At 32.6% G+C, this 16,823-nt stretch overlaps 2 protein-coding genes across 7 annotated transcripts in view; both read left to right on the top strand.

Moving 5' to 3' along the window:
* LOC138137261 (neutral alpha-glucosidase C-like) overlaps window positions 1-14,619 on the top strand; it is a 72,994-nt gene extending 58,375 nt beyond the window's left edge. The window contains exon 13 of the mRNA XM_069056572.1: window positions 14,604-14,619. The gene's annotated coding sequence lies outside the window, so the exon portion shown is untranslated. The remainder of the gene's footprint in view (window positions 1-14,603) is intronic.
* Window positions 1-16,823, top strand: part of RhoGEF3 (Rho guanine nucleotide exchange factor 3) — a 157,232-nt gene that overhangs the window by 13,984 nt on the left and 126,425 nt on the right. For 2 of the 6 annotated variants that reach the window (XM_069056566.1, XM_069056562.1), the window contains exon 1: window positions 4,961-5,270. The exons of 1 other annotated variant lie outside the window; for it this stretch is intronic. The gene's annotated coding sequence lies outside the window, so the exon portion shown is untranslated. Of the gene's footprint in view, window positions 1-4,959; window positions 5,271-16,823 lie in introns of those variants that run through there. 3 more of the 6 variants (XM_069056563.1, XM_069056565.1, XM_069056567.1) reach the window with 3 other exon arrangements.

Below are 16,823 nucleotides of genomic sequence, written 5' to 3'. Positions count from 1 at the left end.
GTTTGCTTTTTGGCTGGGAGTTTCTCGTTTCTTGAGGAATGTAGCTCGGATCAAGTTATTTATTCGCCGATTCAACAAGTTCGGAATTTGTCTAAGCCATTTTGATCGGTTCTCATAAACAGGAAGCTCGACATCTTGCTCCATGAATTTTTTTGGGATTCTTCAATTTATTTATCTCTTTGGTACGTCAACCGGAAACAGCTTGTGCGGCATGCTTCGTAATAACTTATCAGAACTTTTCCTGCTTGATTTATGTTTTTCTCCATCAAATTTCTTTTGAATTTTATTTGAATATGAAAAACACGTCTAGTCGTAAAAGAAAAGCTCCTGATAACGTTTCAAAGCCGTGGAGAACTAGTTATTAAACAAACTTTTCGATACAGGAAAATTATTTTGATATTTTGACTTGAACTCGAGGAAACTGTTGCCAAACTTCAAATTAGATTTGTAATTGTATCTGAAAAATGTTCGACTTCACCGTCGATTTATCAAGATAATTTTCGTACGGTTGGAAAGCAATTTCCATCAATTCACTCTTAGTGTATGAAGTTGTCTAAACGTCTCTTTGATGAGACAAGACAAACTGGCACTACTTTCATATAGTAGAAAATATTTGGGAAAAGTATGCGTATAGGAATAAAGGTACGGAATTATTAAACATTTATTTAATGGTTTCAAGACTTTTGTTTGCATCTTAACGATACTAAGCGGTTTACAAGTTTACTTCAAAAGCTATTAAGAACTTTGCAATATTCTATTGAAGGTATATTTTCATTCTTACAAAAAATTATGAGCATTTTTTATTTTATTTTTATTGTAAAATAATCTTTTTTTACATTTAAACAAACTTTAAGTTAAAATTTTACTTTGAATCAATATGGCTAAAGCTGTGCCACGAACATTCCAACATGTACAGGGTGTCTTAAAATTATCGTTTTCCAAGTTCGGAGCTTAGTAGGGGACATCCTGTTGACCAAGTAAAAATGTTCCAAAAAAAATTGCTGTCACTTTGAAAAAAATATGAAAGTTGCCAATATTTGTTTAAAAGTACTTGATTAATATTCTAGCTATGTTGTACTTCCATTTTGAACAAAAATTGGAAAAATAAAGCTATTTTTTCGAGATAAAGCTGTTTTTTCAAGAAACGTCTTTTCATTTATATTTTAATATTTTACATAATCATCCTCACCATATTTCAAAATGAATGTCAACCATTTATATTTTTTATTTGAAGAAAACGTGATGAAAAGTTTCAACCTTCCGACCCATATATCTTTGTAAAGACCCCCCCTATATTTTTTATTTGATTTTTTCGAGATTCCTGAGATTTTTTCCTACAAGACCTCCGACTTGGCTAACGTTAATTTTACGACACCCTGTATAGTGGATCTAGAACTCTAACGTTTTATGATAGGCAATATCGTTATGAAGTTAAATAGCTTAACAAAGAAGCAGGTAAGGGCATACGGTAGGTACCAGATAGTCTCTCTTGGACGAAGTGCTTATTTTCTCAATAGGAGGTGTCAAATACTAGTCCCCTCGTTATTAGTATTGCCTATCATAAAACGTTAGAGTTATAAGATAGAAATATAAGATTTTAAAAACTCTAATTGGAATGGAAATCTTTTTCACACGTCGCATTTAAATAATTGTGAATTAGGTGTAGGTGTAATAAACGATGTGTATTATTGAGAAGTATATAATTGTGTATTGGTACAGATAAGGAAAACCAAGTCAAAGCAAGAATATGAACACTTGAACACATTGGAGATTACCGTAATTTATTATTGTAGCACTAATGTCGAATAGAAAAAGTAACTGGCTTACTGCCAACAATTTTATGGAGCTACAGCATGCATTAGATATGTCGTATATTATCACGAACAATATAATCTTTAATGTAGATGATCGATTTAACACAAAATTGATTGTGTTTAACAAATGGGAGCATATCGGGTGTTTTTTTAAATTTCATCTGAAAGTAGGCGTTGAAGAGTCGATTGTGAACACACTATACGGATTGCGGATCAGCTATTTAAATTTTACGTTTATACACATGTGGTGCGTTCACAGTCGACTCTCCAACGCCCGATATTTAAATAAATAATATGTACTTAATAATGTTAAATTGTAACGCTGTGAACTAATCGTGTAAAATAAAAGTTCATAAAAATTAATTTATGCAGAGAAATTAAATTATAGGAAGTTGTAGGTAGAGTGTAGACACGGAATTAAATAAGGTTTTAAATTATTTTATCGAACAATAGCAACAGCGATAATGGAACTAGGCTCCTATTGTACGAATACTAGACTGAAAAATTACAAAATTTGTTTGTCACCATTTATTTTAATTCCTAGCAGTAACTTAAAATAATGAATTTTCCTAAAATTACCGATTATATTGTTATTAATTTTTGCTGTAATGTAAACACAACGGTTTATAAACCGGTTACCAACCAATATTGCATTCAGGGAAATGAGTTTTTAGAGAAAGAATAAAAATCTAAATTCCGCCAAGAGTTAAAATGACTTTATCATTAAAGTCATATTGTAATGAAAGTGGCACTTTTTTACACGCAAAATCGTAGCGAAAGTAGCACTTTTTTACAAGAAAAATCGTAGTGAAAGTAGTACTTTTTTGCATCATTTTATTCTATCTCCTTGGAGATGATTGTCAAAGCATACCTATTTTTTTTTTAATTTTTCATAGATCCTTTTAGGCCAAATTTCTCAACTTACATCAATATGCAAAAAAATAGTGTGTACAGTACGTTATGAAATTCTCTTTTTTTCACTTATTTGCTTGCAAATTCGTGAGAAAAAGTATGACTTTAAGCTAGTTTGGTAGAAAATTTGTTAGAAAATGAGAGAGACCCTCGATCAGGACCAATGAACGATCAGGATCATAGTCTGTCTTTGTCATTTTTACAGAATTTTCTGTGAAATTTAGTATCGTGTCACACTAGCCTTAATAACTAGTTGTGCAAATAACTAATTTAATTTCGGTTTTTAAACTTGAGCTAGAAAATTGTTTCACAAACATAAACAAAACTGATTTATATTAATTTATAATTTAGTTGGTGCTTCTTTTACTTTTTAAGTGTTTCAGTGTCGTTATGTCAAACGTATTAGTGTTCTTGGTGGCCATTTTTTCTATTTTCCTCCTCTTTCGCTTTCAGTCAAGAACAGTAAATGTTGAACAAAATCATTCTCATATCGAAGAAATAGACAAAAAAAATTAAATCGTTTTTTGTGTCTTAAAGTAATGAGAACTGTAATAGTTTACACAACAACCACGAAAAGTTACACATTTCACACGGGTAGTAAAGTTGGCGTTTACTACTATGTACATTTATTATTGAGCTGTTAAAATAGAGCGAGTCACACTTAAGATAAATTTTTGTTATCTGTAGGAGTAAAAATTCGAGCACACTCGTAGAACTTCATGAGGTGCAGTTTTTTGGTACTGAAATCAACTGTACAGGGTGATTCAAGTTTTCCCGCCCGAGCGAAAACACCCACTTCTAATCGATTTAAAATTCTCAAAAAATTCAGGAATGATTATGTATCGTTGTAGAACAGTGTAAAAATTTTAATTTTTTAATGAAACCAGTAAATATTTCGTTTTAATTGAATAACCGCTACATTAATTTACATAATTTTTCACTGAGAGTCCTTTCAAACATTTACGAAAAATCTGATGTCATTAAAATCATGAAAGCATCACCGGATTTTGAAATAAATGGAATTCGATATTAAAGTGCACAATTTAGCTATGATTTATTATTAAAATTGAGCGGTCACTTTCACAAAAGAGGTTGACATGGGTTGTTTTACCCTTTAGGGACCAAATAATTATTAGAAAAGTTCTCAACAGATGTTTACCAACAATGAGGTATTTATTTATGGCACTGCAATTATAAATATTGATCATTAAAATTGGAATAATTCAAAAACTAATACTTTTATTTTGATGCGAATTTCATAAATATGTTCTTTGAATGAATTGTGAATTATGAGCGTGCACGGAAAAAAATTTTGTTTGTAGCTTTATATGAAGGGAACCCTAAAGTTTCGTAATTTTTATTAATTTTTTAATAGGGTTAATCGTGCGGGCGGTAAAACTTGAATCACCCTGTACGTTGTAAACCCAGTCAACTGAGATGTCGCAATGAGGGCCAATTCCCCATATTTTACTTCGTGTTAAAGATATCGAAAGAAGTTATTAGAAAAAGTAGTTTCAGAATTCAATTTTGACCCCGAATATCAAGGCTCGACGCAAAATCCGCATTTTGTTTTTTTTAAGCAATTTTCAATAATTCATAGTTTTAGAATCAGTTGGTATTTCAATATTTGTTTCAATTCTTCTTGAACGTAAAATAGATTGTTTATTAGGAGTATTATTCTTTTATTTGTTTTTGAAAACAGTTATAATTAAGCATAATCGAAAGTTAGATAGCTCAATGGATGCTTTATTTTTTGTTTTGTTATTGCATTTTGCGCAAATATGCGGAACAACAATTTGTACAAAACAAAGTTAACAAAATCGATCACACAAACTACGAGTCTAGTTTTTGCTGATCCTTTCAACCATCGACGTCCATATCGAGTTCTGTTGTTTTAGTTTTCCTTTGAAACGACCAACTGCGGTATATTTGAAAGATCGAAAACAACCGTTTTACGGACTATCCCGGAACTCAAACTAAATATCGAACAATTCCGAATTTACATATTGAAAGAGATAAAAACCGGACCGGATCCAGATTTCGAATGAAGTCGCGTTGAGGATCCGTTTTGCACTTTTGCAGGTTTAACCGACCTAATTCGGGCATCACCCAGTCGAATGCATAATTCATATTAGGATGACGTCGTTTTATGAGCGTCTGGATGCAAGTGTTCCAAATGCGCGCGCTTGTTCCAGCGTCGGAACGGAAGGACAACAGAACATCGGAGGGACGACAGTGGGTTGGCGGCAGCAGACAGAGTGGCGTCCCGTTAACAAAGCTGCCGCCGCACGTGTAAAATCCTGTCCCACATCAAATAAAAAAAACGCACAATACGGAATCAATCATATCTTAGTTTTTAAATAAAAGAAGAAATATCAAGTGTTCCACTGACAAATCTTATTGTGAATTCGTAACTTGCACACGCGAAACCTGGATTGTGTACCTACTAGTTTTCAGTGAATTGTTGAAGTTGTAATTGTTGTTGTGTTGATTTTTTAGGGGGTGGCCAGATAGAGGAGTGATCTGGTTACGGATGGCGGAAGGGTAAGTTTCAACAAAACTGAATCCAGAATGAATGAGCTGTTTCGTTATCGAATCATAGAAAGCCAATTAAAAGTTTATAATTACTGCTGCCAACCGTCGATCGAAAAAGTACAATCGCGAGGCCATTTTTCGGACAATCGAAATCAAACAAACCTCAATTTAGTGTTTATCTGGTTATTTCTTATTGCTTCTCTGTCAGAAGCTCAGATCTTTGCGGTTACCGTACTCCACTGCTAACACAAGTGGAAGACAATGGCGGTCTTCGCTAACTATTGTTATTGAAATTATTTTGCATGACTTTCAAAACGACTTCGAGCTTGTCAAGACGCCAAGAAAAATTAAATCGAGAAATTCTGAAAATGAACAAGAGCAAACCTCTGTCTTTACATTAATAAGATGTAATAATAATAATAATGTTATCAACGAAATTTTTATCTTTTTTACCAAATTTATCTTCGAACTTTTCCAATTACACTCTTTGTGTACATAGCTTTTATTAGATTTGTAAATTTTTGCTCCTTCATGGTGTTTGCTTGAATTATTCAGTTATCTTCTTGAGGTCGATATCAACGAGCCATTTTTTAACAATGCGAGTTTAATTGAATTTTGTTTTGACAGTCTTTTAGATATGACGGATTTTTTTAAAGAATTAAAAAAAAAGTAGGCGTGGCATTCTGGGCGTCGTCATCTCTTTTCCAAATGACACAAAGCACGATCTAGAAGTTTTTATTTAGTGAAACCGGTGTCTGAGCTTTATTATATGGTGGAATAACAAGTTGGTCGAAAATAACATTTGTAGACAAGTGGTATTGGAAATAACTACTGATATGAAGGTTTCTGATCACGGGGCCTTGTACTGAAAAAACTGTATTTTCGAAGTGAAAAACAAAGCTGCGCGCTTGTTTGCATTTTCAGAATATCATCAAGGAGAAGTTGAAATAAATGTTTACAATGGCTGACGCTAACAATGTATATTCTATGCGTATTTTCGTGTTGCTATAGTCACATAGTCATAAAACATTCTTTAAAAAAACTTCTACTTATGCATGGCGATTTTAGAGCCACCTTTTTGGCACCATTTGCTTTTCATGTTTCGATGTATTTTTATTAACAAATATCAGCGCATTTTTTCGCACATTTGGTATTAATTTTATGAATAATTAATACAGGGTCATTATAAATGATTGTCCCATCGCAGTTGGCGTTGAAAACCCACACAAATTTTTGATGTGCCGCCAGCCTCACAACCTTAGACAAACTAGTAGACAGATTTCCACTACCTCCGGTAGCGCCACCTATCGGCGATACTCGTCTCACTCATGTTATGAGGCTTGCAGCCATTCAACTAAGCCACCAACGTTTATTGCGATGGGACAATCATTTATAATGACCTTGTATTATATACGTAAATTTGTATTTTTTTCATACACTTTGTTATTTAATTTGATAAGGGTGTTAATTTACGACATAAAGTCTGTCTCAATTCTAAATTTCCACCAACTACGTTGGAAATACAACCGGCAAGACTGTTTGGTGAAAAATGGGTCAGATTGTATTTGCTAGGTTATCTGTCAATTTCCGTTTTTACAACTCAAAATTTTAAAATAAAGGAAAAGAACGAAAACCTTTTTTAAAATGCAGCAAGTAAGTAGGTAGAAAATCAAATTCTAAAAGCAAAATAAAGTTATGAACTAATTTTAACGTTTTCGAATCATGTTTGTGAAATAATTATATTGCCAACTTTGATTATTAAGAATCCCCAATTTAGAAATATGTATTTCTATTTTACCAACATAATTCAACACGTGGTGGAAATTTAGAATTGAGACAAACTACAGTTCTCGTCCAGACTAAAAATCTGGTTTAATCTAATTTATAAATTGTTTCTGCTTTTGTGAATGTTTGAATAGTCTAAACTTTAAGATCCTCGAATGTGTTAAATGTGAAATCGGTAAATTTAAGATGTCCCTCTAAAAAAATAGCTATATTTTAACTTTGTGGAATGAACGAAAATCACCCTTCGAGCGTCAATCACGTGCGTTCGTTATTTGCATTTAAATTTTATGCTGTGTGCTGAAATTGATTTAAAATTGGAAACCCTTCTCCTGTAGCATTAACTGAAAAATTGAATATTTTTAATTGATTTCAACATTTTATGAAACTGTCAGATGCAAACACTGAAACGTCAAAAATGAATGAAATGCGCATCATTTTTTAACAGTTAAAACAATAATTAGACTCATGATTATATAAGAATGTAGTCGACAAATAAATATTTAGCTAACAAACACAATTTATTTACTTCAAATTTATGAAATTATTGTTGGAAGAATATTAAATTAATATCACATTAAATTATTGTTAAGGATTTTTCGCGCGGAAATTGTTGAGTACCCTTTTAAATTCAGTTTAATTTATCGAGCAAATCTGTTGATCTTGCAAAGTCCATCAGCTCTTTTTGATTAATACATCTGCAATGTTAAGTATACAAAAAAAGATACCTATTGTTTCAAGAGAGTGGTAATAATATTATCTCAATTTTTAGTTGTTTCAAGAAGACGTTGACATAACATAAAATCTAAATATCGTGCTTTTTTAAAGCGTAGATTAATTGGAGCACGTTGACAGCTAACCTAAAATTTAGAGCCAAAAAATCTTTCTTTTTTTTTAATGTTTTACATTAAAAATAGAATAACTTAACAATTCGTACTCTCGAAGCAAATATTTAAAGGCACCCTTTGCTGAAAACAAACATGTTCAATTATGTCCCGATTAAACATAAACAAATGTCATGCGTGTCAAACGGCGGGAAATTCAAACTTTACACTGTTCTAAACCTAAACGGTTTATTGTTTCCAACGCTTACTCAAGCCCAGGATTTCATTTGGACGCGCGATATAAATGTCAAGGGCACAATCATTTTAATAGAATTAGTAGTGAGTGATTTATAGCAAATGGCAGTGATTTTTTTTTTACGTTGGTCACATATTTTAAGCTTTATGTTGGCATATGTCAAAGCAAAACTTCAATTAAACAAAGTTACCATTATGACGCTTTATGTTTAAAATTGGTTTTGGGCACAAACAACTAAATTAAATAATTTGAAGGAGAATAATTGACCTGAAATGTTAAGTTTTACTAATTTATAAAATCTTATTTATAATGTTCTTTATTCACTTCCAAAATCATAACCTAAAAAATGAATCAAGACATGACATGTTGACAATGACGAAGCTTAGCATATACTCAGGGATGCCAACCCACAAAATTTGGTTCAATCGACTATAGTCAGTTGGTATTTAATTGAATTGTCAAAAGTTGAATTATATTGAGAGTATTTATTGCTATCGATATTTTTCACGTTCAGAGTTTAATTCTACTGGTTTTGATTAGTACATTTGTATTATGTAAGTTTAATTAGGATTTTAAAGTAGGTAAATCGATTCGGGTTTTAAGAATGGTGAATGCGCCGGTCTACGAATAAGTTTTGGTAGTGAGAACGTGACCTAGAATATTCTTCGTAGTATTTTTGCGACTTTGGTAAGCTTTTGTTTTGAATTAATACACTACCGGGATTTCACATAAACTTCAAAAGAGAAATTTCCATGAGCGTTTGAAGTCTTCCTGAGTCAACCGAAATCGTAATCCGTGTCTTTTAACTGCCGACAGTTGCTCTGAATATGAATCCAGAATTTTTGGTAAGTCCCCCTCAAAAGTAATCCACTTATTACACGTCTTACCAGCCACGTTTCTTGTTGGGCAAATTTCGAAAGCAAACATATCCAAAACGGGGTACCGATGAAACTAATCAACAAAATTCCTGCTGACACGCCATAATCGGCAGGACTCTCACGCTCAACTTGCGCACACCCTCGTGAAATACGTCGAGGACCCGTAACATAAATATTTTAAATGGAATTTTTCGGCGAGGATGACGTTTTAACGCCACCTTCACCCGTAAATACGTTACAAAACGGCGGAATGGATAATTGTGGTGGGAAAGTGTTTTCTCGGGGGGTAAAAAAAACTTTTTCTAACAAATCGACGGAGGAATTAAAATCGACGCACGCTATTATTCGACAACGGCTATTTTTGGTCGTTTTTCAACGATATGGGACCGATGGGAATACGAAGAGGTTTCGTGGTTTGCGGCTTCTGGGTGAGAGTTGAATTTGTAGGGGCAGTGGGGGAGTTAGATTTGCGAAAAATTGATGGACAGTGGTGAAGCACGAAAGCGAAAGACATTTTCTAAAGAGGGAGAGAACAACAATTTATTAAAAAGATAATTGAATTAAAAATTAATTTATTTTGGAAAAGCTGCTGTGTGGTAAAAATACGAGTATTCAGTTGTCTTTTCACACAACTATTGCTTGTTTCATTTATTTATTGTGTGTATTTTGCAGAACGTTAGTGAAAGGACGCGAAGTTTATCGAATTATGTTCCGAAAGTTTTCTTCAAAAAGTTCAGGCATAATAAAAACTTTATAATAGTACTCGTACTGCATTCATTTCACTCAAGTTTTTTATTGATTTCGCTTTGATCATGCAAAACAACTACTTCGACTTTCTGCCTTCGTTATATTTTTCAAGTATAGAAAGTTTTTTAATTACACGCAGAGAAGATTAAACGAAAAGCTTAATTACTGGGTCTCGTTTTACCATTTGCTGCTAATCATTGAATTTTGCGTTTTTCGAACACATTTTAAACTTGAATACTTGAATATTGGCAAGATGAAATGACTCTTCTTTGTACTATTTGCCAAACCAAATTTCAAAGTAGAATAATGTTTGATCCGGTTTAGTCGATGATAAAAAACAAAATTCGCTTAAGAGAAAATGTAATTTCAGCAGAAAGGTCTGGTTAGAAATTGGAGGCACGATTATATAATATTTAGTAGAAGAATCGATTACTGTCTTCATCACGATGCAATTTATTTATGCTTTAAAACAGATTGTTTTATCGAATTTTAACGGTCAGTTTCACTTTAACTCTCGGCAAAAAGGTTCTTGTATCTAATAAAAAATCAATACTCACAGAGCCGATATTTAAATAATAATATATATTCATGTTTATTTATCATGTTATTACTGGCATTGATTAATATCTTTTATCACTAGTCTGAACAAATACATTTATGAAACATTTATGACCACATTTACATAATTTAAAAATTATAAATTTTAATGTAATCCATAAATATATGTGAATTTTACTATTTTGATAATACATGTAATGTTAAATCTGCAATCCAGCTTTAAAACCTCAATTTGAAATAACATTATTATTATGGTAATTTATTTTTCTTCTATGGCTCGTCTGTTATCTACATTACTAGATTTAATTTACAATTTAATAAAACCACATACGTTCTCTAAGCAATTGCTTCATACCTTAATTCTTTTTCTCTTAAAGACTTAAAGAAGATTTTTGTCATGACTGACTAAGATGAGAGGCAAAGTGCGTGAATGATGTGTAAAAGCAGCTTTTAATCAAGCAAGAAATTCTAAGAGCTTTCAAGAACTAAATAACTAAATAGAAAATTTTATAAGATTAATAATTATTTAAAATTGATTGTTGTGGAGTTTAATATGATCGATTGATCGCTGTTTATTTAACAAAGGAATAAAATAAGTCACAAAAAGTAAGAATCGAATTTAATCTAGTTTAAAAAAGGTAAGTTCAACTTTTTTAGGTCCTTAGGAGATATTGAGGAAAAACTGAAAATAGTGTGAAAATTTCGCACTTCCTTGGCAGCGCGCACAAGTCTTTGGAAGTTGCAAATTTGGTTTTTTATTCTTAGCTGAGATCCAAATAACATATTAAAAAGTTGACCTTTTCCAAGGTCGAATTCTTTTTTTATGTCTATATTGCTGACCATAAAATAATATTACAAACAAAATATGTAATTGTTTCGGTAGATCATAGGCAAAGGCCGAGCGCAGAGAACAGAGAGGTGCGGGAGGGTGATCGACGTTTGCGCTTATTAGTCCTAAGAGATTTTGTTGCAACGTTAGTTTTTTAATCATAACTTGATTAATCTTCCCTCAAAATCATAATAATAAACACCATTGTAATCAAAAGATATCGGTCTTTGGTTCTTAAAGAATATTTTTTTTTCGATTTGGGGCTTAGTTTTCCAGTAATGGAGTGAGAAGCGTAAAAACCCGGCAAAATTAACGAATTTTTGGCGAGCGTCGAACAGAGATACAGGCATTTGAATTTTATTCTTTCCATAAGCAGCAATACTTTTTCTTAAATTGTTTATTTTTTTACAACCAAACGCCTACAGAAAATATTACAAAATTTCCACCAAAAAAAATACTTGAACATTGGCTATCGGATAAGCTACGTAACTCGAAAATTTTGAGTAACGCCCTTTTGCACACTACAATTTTTGAACTTTTTTTTTTAATGTTCACCTAATACATAATCAATCGATTTAGCAAAGTGTCAGCTTTTTGTCATTAACTGCCCGCACGACGAACTTTTTAAGCTTGCGAGTCGGAAATCCAGCGAATATTTTTACCAATTCATTTCGCGACGAGAATTTTATAATTCGTATCATGCGACTTGGCAATCATGGAGCTGACTATCTGGCAACAGTGCGTTAAAATGAAGCGCCAGGCATTGCCATCTAAAACACAATTATTATTGTTTTTGATTGTGACGTCACAGTAAAGGCTTTATGGAAAAATGAATGAAACCTTCAGAATTTAATAAAAGTAGCAAGATTTTTGGTTAGCATTTTTTCTTTGTTTTTAGTAGAACGATGTGTTTAGGCTTTACGATTACTGCCTCGTGGAGTAATGACGCGAAAATAGTTCATTAGATAGGAAATTCATTAGCAAAAAAAGTTAGATGAAATGATGAAAGCTCGATTAAAAATTAAGATATAATTAAGAATTGTTTATACGTTTTTTTAGTAATTTCACATCATGAGTTTGACACATTTGACACCAAAAATAATATTAATCAATTATTTCCTTATGAGCTCTTTCTGACACTTGTACTACTTTTAGATTGAACGGTTTCCTGTGAGAAGGGATGACGTCTTAGGATAAGAAATTTATTGACATTTTATTCCACGAAAGCAATAAACTAAAGAAACTGGAATTATGGATTAGTAAACTTCCGTAAACTTGTCATTTTGCCGAAATATAATCGATACACGCACCTGCAATATAAATCTATACCTTTGACATCCTGCACAAGATTCTCTATCGCAAAAAATTCCAATAACAGTATACACATACCTATTATGCATCATCATAAAATAAAAAATGTGATGTATCTATCCCCACAGAATTTATTTATACATCTGTGTAACGTACTGGAGCTTCATTTTTCAATAAACATTACACTTTACAATGAATGTTGTAAATTTATAATGAACAATAAATTGGACGGTAATCATTTCATCAAGATTGGAATAAAATTTCGCTTGTACCTACTCTTTTCTTCATGGCAACACTTCATTTGTATCCCAGGGTGAGAACCAGCAGACAATTTATTTCGAACTACAAAAGCTTCCCTATCCGACTCCCACCATTATTTTCTAAACAGGGTGAAAGTTTTCGCCGATTTAATGGACCCATCTTTTTATTTTACGAACTCGACCCCCAATTAAAGCTATCTGTTGCTGAAACCGTCCGAGAAAACCACGACATCAGTTTCAGACTCGAATTACCAGAGTGGGAGCTTATTTGTTAAAATAAATTTTCACGACAGGAGCGTTACAAGTTTTAAAGTAGGATAGTCTCGTGTTGAAAATGTCACTTCGATTAAAAATGTCTTCTTAATTTGTTGACACATTTATACAATTAAAAAAAATTTTTGGCCTCCTCAACTCTGAATGACATGTTTACACATTTTGAACAGCTACGGTATCTTGATTTTTACACACTAATCAAACTATCTATCATTTTACCGCACGGAGTGGTAAATCGTAAGTAAAGGTCAGTTATCGGTATAATAGATAACAAATTTTAAATTTGAGAAAACGAGTAGTCAGCTAAAAAGATTAATACATTACTAATGCGGTAGGCATTTTACATCGCTCGGTCTTTGTTAAAACACTCCCGCTGCGCGGTCGTGTTTCAATCTAAGAATCTCGCGCTGTAAAATGTAGTCTACCGCATTTGTAATGTAAATAACTATTTCAGAATTGAAGGAGAGTGGTTATGCTGTGATGTAACTTGCCAAGACACCGCCTGTGTGTTTGGTTGTAGTGGCACGGGTTTTAACTTAATAAGTAAAGTTAAGTTTGACTTAATTACTTGACCAACAATTTCAAGAAGAATTTATTGAAACAACTAAAAATATAATGAACTGTCGTCATTTTTCAAAAATTGCAAATAAACAATAAAAGTGAATAATACCTTGCGGTAATTGTCAAAAATTTCATAACAACTCGTAGGTTTATTTAATGAGTTCGTGTGTAAAATGGGTTTGGAGTGCCAAAAAAGGCCCAATTTACACACGAAGGAGTTGAATACAACGTTTTTTTGTTCGACGAGCCCATTAAAGACTCCAAATCGCTTAAAATCCTTAAAATTAGCTTGACGTTTCATTTTGACAAGTTGTGACATTTATCAAAATCCGTTCACACAGGAGAAAATTCTCAAATTCTGACAGTGTCGAACAAAAAAATGTATTTTGCGTGCTTCCAACGTTCGTGCAATAAATATGCAGGATCACGTGTTTGAAAAAATTTACGAATTGGTTAACGAAATTTCCATTTTGTGTTTATTTTGTGGAACTGCCGTTCAGTTTAATTTATCGGAAGTTTTAAAATATTTTTGCATTTATTAAACCTTTGGTGATTTATTGATTCATATTTGCAACAAATTCAATTAATCAAATCGGTTAATTTAGAATATAAGATAAACCAATGAAAGTGAAGAAATTGTCGATTGGTGTTCAGGATCTTCGTAAATTTATCTTTTAAGCAATATTTTTCTAGTTTATCGATTCAAGTGTGATACATGCAGAAATATAGCTTGAATGTGTTTGATACCTTTCAAAGTTTCAATTTTCACAATCGTAAAAATGTATTCCGTGATGTACCACCTCTGGAGAACATTCTTCGCGTTTAGCTTCTTGAATTATGACAGCGTTTTCACAGACGATTCCTGTCTCATTTTTGAAGGCGAAGTTTGAACATTTCGTTAATTAAACTTAGAAAAAAAGTCAAGGTTGAAGGTTTATGTGAAAAGGTGATTTAATTTATTTATTTTATACGATTTTTACGATGTTTTTTTTAACACAAATCGAGTAAGTTAATTTTAAAGTGTTCTGGGAAATTGTGTTACACGTAAACACACTGTTTAGTATAAAAAAAAACATCGCAACCACTGACAACGTGCTGCAATTTCAGAATGGAGAAGGATAAACAAAATAAAATTTAAATATTTTGTCACTCGGCATTTGAGATTTACATGTTGAAAGACTTTTTGAATCAGATAAATAAAGCGATGAGATTCTGAACATGAAATGTACTGTAGTAAAAAATGTATCTAGTGAAACACAAAATTTAGTGTGCAATTAAAATAGTTCAAAGGATGTAAATTCAATTTGAAAGAAAGAACATGGCAATTCTTCTACTTCTAAAAATAAATTTGGCCATGAATCATGATTCTATCAATTTGCTTTATTGGATTTGCTTCGACCGCCGAGACTCTGGTTTCCATTTCGTCACATTACTTTAGGAGAGCGATTCTAATCTTATTTCTGTCAAGATTTTAAGTTTCCAAAATTGCACGGTTTTCTTACAAAGAATATTAATAAGAAAATGTATAACCTGTTATCGTGTTAAGTGTTGAAATTTGGCGGATGCGCCGGGTTATCAGTCTATTCCGGTGTAATTCATCTGCCGAATAAAAAGGTACAATAAAAACGAATAATAAAACAATGGTCGATTAAGGAAACAAAATTGGAAAAATTAATTTGAACGTCGGGAATGAGGTCGGATTCAATATTTCAGTTGAACGGTTACCGATTCGTTAACTTCGTAATAGGTCAAATGAAAATGTTTTTCTCGTTGTGGAATAGAGATGAAAAAAAGAGTGTGTGCTTAAAACCGCACGACAGAAGTGAACTTCTATGATGCTCGTTACTGATTTTAAGTAATATGTAGCTATTCTATAAAAAATATATTATTATGGATGATAGTACTTGGAGGGATAAGGAGCAAGGCATAAATAATTAATATTATTTAAATCCAATGCTGATTTTAAATAAATATCAAAAATCTGTATTTTTCAATAGAAACTGCAAATACGTGCGCGTTTAGAGGTACGAGTACACTCTGGCAAAATTTGTGAGGTTAGGTTTGGATGTTTAAGTTTTATTTTCTTGACGATGATATTGAACACAACACAAGTTTTCATAGCAATACTCTGTATTATGATAATTTGTCCATTTACCTCTTCACATTTTGCTACACAAATTTTTCCAATAGATGAATTGTTGAAGGCATATAATTGAGAATTACGTATTAAATCCTACATTCATCTGTAAACTTACAATATTTGTCGTGTCTTTATCGTTTATATTATATAAAACTAGACAGGGTATTTCACGAGTGATAATGCGCCTGACGGAATAATAAATTCAACCCACAATACATTTTCAAAAAAAGCCGGACATTTTAATGACAGTAGCCAGCTTTTTTCGGAAATATAGTGTGGGTTGCATTTTAAATTACGTCAGGCTCATTATCACTCGTCAAATATCCTGCATATATGTACAGTTACTCCTGCAGCTCTGCACTGAGGTCAGTCAGGTCACAACACAACGTACAATGAAAATTTCAAATTGACAAGTGACGCACAGTTTGTTTTTCGCTCGCTCCGCTAAAAACTCGACTCCCTTGATTTTAGCTTGCCGTGTCGTGCTGCGAACAATTTTCACTTGTGTTGCGAACGATTTTACCGTGTCGCATGAAACTAATTCACTGCCCGGGAATAAAATGCATGTGGCGCGCCTAAAGAAGTTTTCACTTCAAAAATTGTATCAACCTTCTTTGCGTTTGATATAATTAAATCGTGTATTTTTTAAATGGTGCCAAATTACTTCAAAAAACGTATACTATACCGATGACTGATTAAAGGACGCTCAGGTAAAATACACTGCCCAGGTAATACATATTGTTCGGAGTTACCAGAGAGCTTTAAGAAGATTCCGCCACAACGTCGGGATGGTATGATTATGTGGAAATACGGGTTTGGTAGTAAGCTCCGTGAGCGTACTACGAAACGTTATCGACCCGCCGCCCCGTCAGCTTGGAAGAGTCTACAAACGAAACAGCGGCAAACAGAAATGGACCAAGTTTAAAAAATCGGTTTTATCAGTGGCAGGGAAAAAAATTAAAATTTACAGAGAATTTCTATGAAAGAGGATCATAGAACAAAACTTAAAAATATTGATCTTGAAGTTTTATACTTAGCCTCATTTACCTAACAATAAAATACAATTGAAGAATAAAATAATTATGAGATTTTGTAAAGTCACTCGAAAATGATCTCCGTCTGATTCAGCTTTAAGGTATGAGC

The sequence above is a fragment of the Tenebrio molitor genome, chromosome 8, assembly GCF_963966145.1.
Source record: "Tenebrio molitor chromosome 8, icTenMoli1.1, whole genome shotgun sequence".
NCBI lineage: Eukaryota > Metazoa > Arthropoda > Insecta > Coleoptera > Tenebrionidae > Tenebrio > Tenebrio molitor.
Note: the sequence above shows the minus strand (reverse complement) of the source record. Positions and strands in the feature narration are given on the sequence as shown.